Genomic DNA, 7,212 nt, shown 5'->3' on the forward strand with positions numbered 1-7,212 from the left:
GTGTAGGCTCATTTCTGGATCTTCAGTCCTGTTTCATTGATCCGCCTGCCTGTCACTGTACCAATACCATGTACTTTTTAACCTATTCCTCTGTAGTATTGCTTGAGGTCAGAGATACTGATACCCCCAGAATTTCTTTTATTGTGGAGAATACTTTTAGCTATCCTGGGTTTTTTGTTATTCCAGATGAATTTGAGGATTGCTCTTTCTAACTCTGTGAAGAATTGAGTTGAGATTTTGATGGGTATTGTGTTGAATCTGGATATTGCTTTTGGCAAAATGGCCATTTTAACTATATTAATCCTGCCGATCCATGAGCATGGGAGGTTTTTCCATTTTTTGAGGTCTTCTTCCATTTCCTTCTTCAGAATCTTGAAGTTCTTGTCATACAGATCTTTCACATGTTTGGTAAGAGTCACCCCAAGATACTTTATACTGTTTGTGGCTATTGTGAAGGGGGTCATTTCCCTAATTTCTTTCTCAGCCTGCTTATCCTTTGAGTATAGGAAGGCTACTGATTTGCTTGAGTTGATTTATAACCTGCCACTTTGCTGAAGTTGTTTATCAGCTGTAGGAGTTCTCTAGTGGAGTTTTTTGGGTCACTTAGGTAGACTATCATATCATCTGCAAATAATGATAGTTTGACGTCTTCCTTTCAAATTTGTATCCCTTTGACCTCCTTATGTTGTATAACTGCCTACGATAGTAACTCAAGTACAATATTGAAAAGATAAGGAGAAAGGGGGCAGCCCTGTCTAGTCCCTGATTTTAGTGGGATTGCTTCAAGTTTTTCTCCATTTAGTTTGATGCTGGCTACCGGTTTGCTGTATATTGCTTTTATTATGTTTAGGTATGTGCCTTGAATTCCTGTTCTTTCCAAGACTTTAAGCATGAAAGGATGCTGAATTTTTTCAAATGCTTTTTCAGCATCCAATGAAATAACCATGTGGTTTTTTTCTTTGAGTTTGTTTATGTAGTGGATTGCATTGATGGATTTCCATATATTGAACCAACCCTGCATCCCTGGGATAAAGCCTACTTGATCATGGTGGAGGAGGTCTCTAGTGGAGTTTTTTGGGTCACTTAGGTAGACTATCATATCATCTGCAAATAAATATATAAAATATATAAAAAATATATAAAAATATATAAAAAAATACATGAGTATTTTTGCATCGATGTTCATAAGGGAAATTGGTCTGAAGTTCTCTTTCTTTGTTGGATCTTTCTGTGGTTTTGGTATCAGCGTAATTGTGGCTTCATAGAAGGAATTGGGTAGTGTTCCTTCTGTTTCTATTTTGTGTAATAGTTTGAAGAGTATTGGTGTTAGGTCTTCTTTGAAGGTCTGATAGAATTCTGCACTGAAACCATCTTGTCCTGTGCTTTTTTGGTTGGAAGACTTTCTATGACCCCCTTCTATTTCTTTAGGGTTTAGGGACTGTTTAGATGATCTATTTGGTCCTGATTTAATTTTGGTATTTGGTATCTGTCAAGGAAATTGTCCATTTCCTCCAGATTCTCCAGTTGTATTGAGTATAGGCTTTTGTAGTATAATCTGATAATTTTTTGGATTTCCTCAGTTTCTGTTATTATATCCCCCTTTTCATTTCTAATTTTTTTAATTTTGATACTTTCTCTCTGACCTTTGGTCAATCTTGTTGATCTTCTCAAAGAACCAGCTCCTGGATTCGTTATTCTTTGTATGCTTCTCTTTGTTTCCACTTGACTGATTTCAGCCCTGAGTTTGATGATTTCCTGTCTTCTACTCCTCCTGGGGGAACTGGCTTCTTTTTGTTCCAGGGCTTTCAGGTGTGTCGTTAAGCTGCTAGTGTATGCTCTCTCCATTTTCTTTTGGAGGCACTCAGGGCTATGAGTTTTCCTCTTAGGAGCTTTCATTGTGTCCCAAAGATTTGTGTATGTTGTGCCTTCATTTTCATTAAATTCTAAAAAGTCTCTGATTTCTTTCTTTATTTCTTCTTTGGCCAAGGTGTCATTGAGTAGAGTATTATTCAGCCTCCATGTGTATGTGGGCTTTCTGTTGTTTTGTTGCTATTGAAAACCACTCTTACTCCATAGTGATCTGATAGGAGGCATGGGATTAGTTCAATCTTCTTATATTTGTTGAGGTCTGTCTTGTGACCAATTATATGGTCGATTTTGGAGAAGGTACCATGAGGTGCTGAGAAAAAGGTATATTCTTTTGCTTTAGGGTGAAATGTTCTATAAATATCAGTCAAATCCAATTGGTCCAAAGCTTCAATTAGTTTTACTGTGTCCCTGTTTAGTTTCTGTTTTCCTGATCGGTCCATTGAGGAGAGTGGAGTGTTGAAGTCCCTCACAATTATTGTGTTAGGTGAAATGTGTGCTTTGAGCTTTAGTAAAGTTTCTTTTACAAATGAGGGTGCCCTTGCATTTGGCGCATAGATATTCAGAATTGAAAGTTCTTCTTGGTGGATTTTTCCTTTGACCAGCAAGAAGTGTCCCTCAGTGTCTCTTTTGATGACTTTAGTTTGAAAGTCAATTTTATCTGATATTAGAATGGCTACTCCAACTCATTTCCCGAGACCATTGGCTTGTAAAATTGTCTTCTAGCCTTTTACTCTAAGGTAGTTTTTGTCTTTGACATTTAGGTGTGTTTCCTGTATGCAGCAAAATGTAGGGTCCTGTTTCCTTATCCAGTCTGTTAGTCTATGTCTTTTTATTGGAGAATTGAGTTCATTGATGTTAAGAGATATTAAGGAATAGTGATTATTACTTCCTGTCATTTTTTGATGTTATTTTTATATTTGAGTGGTTATCTTCTTTTGGGTTTGATGAAGGAAGGTTACTATCTTGCTTTTCCAGAGTGAAGTTTCCCTCCTTGTATTGGAGTTTTCCTCCTATTATTCCTTGCAGAGCTGGGTTTGTGTAAATTTGGTTTTGTCATGGAATGTCTTGGTTTCTCCATCTATTGTGATTGAGAGTTTTGCTGGGTATAGTAGTCTTGGCTGACATTTGTGTTCTCTTAGAGTCTGCATGAGATCTGCCTAGGATCTTCTAGCTTTCATGGTCTCTGGTGAGAAGTCTGGTGTGATTCTGATAGGTCTTCCTTTATATGTTACTTGCCCTTTTTCTCTTACTGCCTTTAATATTCTTTCTTTGTTTAGTACATTTGGGGTTTTGATTATTATGTGGCAAGAGGTATTTCTGCTCAGGTCCAGTCTGTTTGGAGTTCTGTAGGCTTCTTGTATATTCATGGGCATCTCTCTCTTTAAGTTGGGAAAGTTTTCTTCCATAATTTTGTTGAAGATATTTGCTGGCCCTTTAAGTTGTAAATCTTCACTCTCATCTATGCCTATAATCCTTAGGTTTGGTCTTCTCATTGTGTCCTGGATTTCCTGATGTTCTGGGAAACAAGCTTTTTGCATTTTGCATTTTCTTTGACTGTTGAGTCAATGGTTTCTAGGGTATCTTCGGCATCTGAGATTCTTCCTTCCATCTCTTGTATTCTGTTGTTGATATTTGCATCTATGGCCCCTGATTTCTTCTCAAGGTTTTCTATCTCCAAAGTTGTCTCCCTTTGTGATTTCGTAGTTGTTTCTACTTCCGTTTTTAGATCCAGGATGGTTTTGCTCAGTTCCATCATTTGTTTGTTTGTGTTTTCCTGTAATTCTTTAAGAGATTTTTGTGTTTCCTCTTTCATGACTTCTGCCTCTTGACTCAAGTTCTCCTGCATTTCTTTAAGTTATTTTGTGTTTCTTCTTTATTGGCTTCTATCTCTTGAGCCTTATTCTCTTGCATTTCTTTAAGTGATTTTTGTGTTTCCATTACACGGGTTTCTAGCTTACTCATGTTCCCCTGTATTTCTTTAAGAGATTCATTTATGTCCTTTTTATGTTCTACTAGCAGCATCATGAACAGTGATTTTAAATCCAAATCTTGTTTTTATGGTGTGTTTGTGTAACCAGGACTTGCTGATGTTGGAGAGTTTGGTTCAGACGCTGCCAGATTGCCTAGATTTCTGTTAGTAGCATTCCTGCATTTGCCCTTTGCCATCTTGTTATCTCTGGTGTTAGTTGGTCTTGTCTCTGGCTGGTGTCTGAGCCTCCTGTGAGGCTGTAGGGCTATTTCTGCAATACTGGATGGCTGGGTTTCCCCTGTTACAGATTGCTGATGTGCTGTCCTCCTCTTGGGTGCCCTTGGAGCCCTAGTGTGCTTTGTCCCAGGTTGTCTATGTGAACCAGGCGGTACCCGTTTGCTCCTTCAGGGAGTGCTGTTGGTGTATGCTGTGGGACCTTTTCCGAGTGCTGGTCACTCTGCTGGGCAGCCGATCTCCCAACCAGGTTGGTGCACACAAGGCTAGCCTAGCTGCTGAGGCCCTGAGTCTAGGCAAAAGCCTGGCAGGCTCAGGCCCGAGCAATGACTGTTAATTGGTTCTGTCAGGTGGCCAGGATGTGGAGTGTGCGTGTGCTCCCTAAGAGTGCCGAGAGTCTGCTGGGCTAACAACCTCCTGGCTGGGTTGGCACACAGATGGCCCACCGAGCAGCCCAGGGCCTGGGGGCAGTCCAAGGCCTGTCCCGCTTAGACCCCCACGATGTTAGCCTTGTACTATGACTCTTAGCTGACTTTGCCTGCTAGACCTCTCTGTTTTCCCATAGTCAAAATGGCGGCACGCACGCCAGGCCGGGCAAACAACCTCCTGGCCGGGTTTGCACACCGATGGCCCCCCAAACAGCCCAGGGCCTGGGTGCAGGCCAACGCCCGTCGGGCTTAGACCCCCGCAATGTTGGCCTTGTGTTATATTTGTGTACCTCAGTCTGTCTGATTTCTCTGGCGCCTAAGATACAAGATGGTGGAGAGTCTCTCGTAACTGACTGGTGGGAGGCAGAGTTCTGATGTAGCTTCTGTGGAGTGAAAGGCGCTGTAAATCTGCCACCACTTGCAGCCGGGCTGGCCAGCGAAGGTCAATGTTAACGGGTGCAAGGCCTGCCTGGACCCTGTCACCTTGGTTCCACTGCTGATGGCCCTTCTGCTGGACCAGCTACTGCTGCTGCCGCTACCACCGACAAAAATATTTTTAAATTCATACTATTTTTTAATACAGAAAAAAATATTAAATTGTTGATGCATTAGTATCAAAATATTTAACTCTTATATTGCCAAACCTTTTCTTTAAAAAAAAAATCCCTTTCAAGTAAAATTTCATTACATTGCATAAAGTATCAGAGGCTGGTAAGATGGTTCGGTGGGTAATCCACGGGTTACCAAGCCTGACCGCCTGAGTGTGATCTCCAGAAGTCACATGGCAGAGGAGAAGTTGACTCTCAGTTGTCCTCTGCCATTTACATGTATACATATGCACACATGTACATTCTCAGGTGCATGTATGTATACATATACCCACAGTCAAAAAACCAAATTTTAATACTTCAATATATGAGCACTGGTGTGTTATTAGCAGAATAATACTATGTGGGTACTGTAGGAGAGTTGCATTAAAAGGCTTAAAATATTTTTCCATAATATTTTGTATGTAATGTGCTATCTGAGGAAACTGGCCTAAAAGTATAACTGAAAATCATTAACTTATTAAAGTAAGGCTGACCATGCCTTCCAAGTTGTTATACAAAACAGACAAAGCTATTCAAAGGGGGTTACATTGACACCTTATGCTGAAACTATTCCAATTGGAAACCACTTACCAACGCCCAAATAGGAACTTTCCGTTCCAACCAAAAAAAAAAAAAAATCTTTTGTTATTTCTTCAACCACAAAATAAAAACTTGTGATCGTATTCTTCCTGTAAAAGGATGAGCTGCTGTCCTCTGGCACCTTCCAAGCCACAGACTATTTAATACTCAAACACAAGACTTCAAATGTGCTAACTTCTTTGGGAATCGCTACAACACAGGTTCCGTAGATTGAAATGTGGAATGCTTTGAGCATAGTTACCATTTCTGAGTAGGAAGTGTAGAATAAATTCACAGTTGTAGAAGATACAAATTTAAAAGGCAGGACATTGTATCAATTTGTTAACTCAAGTATGAAACAAGGATTTAAGATTGCCACTAACTCCTATAAAGCATAAATCTAGTTACATTTCTCAATGTGACACAGCCAAGTTATCTGCGAAGAGTAAACTTCAATTGAGAAAATGCCTCCATAAGATTGGACCATAGGCAAGGTTATAAAGGCATGTTTGGGTTACTAATGTGTGATGGCCAAGGCCATTTTGGGAAGTACCACCCCTGAGGTCTTAGGTTGTATAAAAAGCAGGCTGAACTTTCTTATATCATGTTAAGTAAGTACGAGTCAGCAGAGTTCCTCACTTACCTCTACTTCAGTTCCTGGCTTACGTTCTAGCCCTTTAAGTTATAAGATGAAGTAAACCCTTTCTCCAAATTTCTTGGGTCATGCTAAGACACTCATTAAAATAAAAATTCCTGGAACAAGAGAAGTGAGTTTTCACTTTAAAACATCTAACAGTGAGGTAATTCTGAGTGATAGAAATTCTATTCCCAAAGACCAGATTGTTTAAAAGGGAATTTATTAATTAACCACTTCAATGCTGACACTGACAGTATCCCTTAAAGACAGGTATAAAGTTTAGGAGACATATCTTTGAATGACTGACTTCATGGTGTAAACACAGCACAAATGCACAAAGATAATTATGATATTTCTAGATGATATAAACATATGTGTCCTCCATTGTGTGCATACTCCATCACTGGCCAAAATATTATGTGCTACAGGTTTGTGTTTAGCAAGATCCAAATGCAACAGTGAGAAGGATCTGAATTCTATGGAGACAATATCTCTTTCCTCTCCTGTGTGTTGATTACATCTGCAGCTGGCTTTCCTGCTTGAAAGAAGAAAGGTCACAGAAGGTGTTGCTGACAACCTGCAGCTACAACAACTATCAATTCAGTAAGCACCACAGCAAGGGAATCTTCTTGTCCTAACCCTCCCAGGAAGAATCCAACAAGTTCTGAGTTAGTCAGCCTCAAGTTGCAGGTGACCCTATCTGTGTAAAATGCATGGAACACCAACAGTAAGGGAGGCATCGCCCACCATAGAGAAGCTAGCTTTTGCAACCATCCAGCAAACTGAAACCCTGGTATCTCCTACAATTCCTATTTTGAAACAGTGACAAGAAAGTGCTACATGGATTGAAACCAATCTCCTCCATCTGTCAAGGCAAACAAGAAAAGCTTCACTCAACCACCCAGC

Source organism: Apodemus sylvaticus, chromosome 12 (assembly GCF_947179515.1).
Source record: "Apodemus sylvaticus chromosome 12, mApoSyl1.1, whole genome shotgun sequence".
NCBI lineage: Eukaryota > Metazoa > Chordata > Mammalia > Rodentia > Muridae > Apodemus > Apodemus sylvaticus.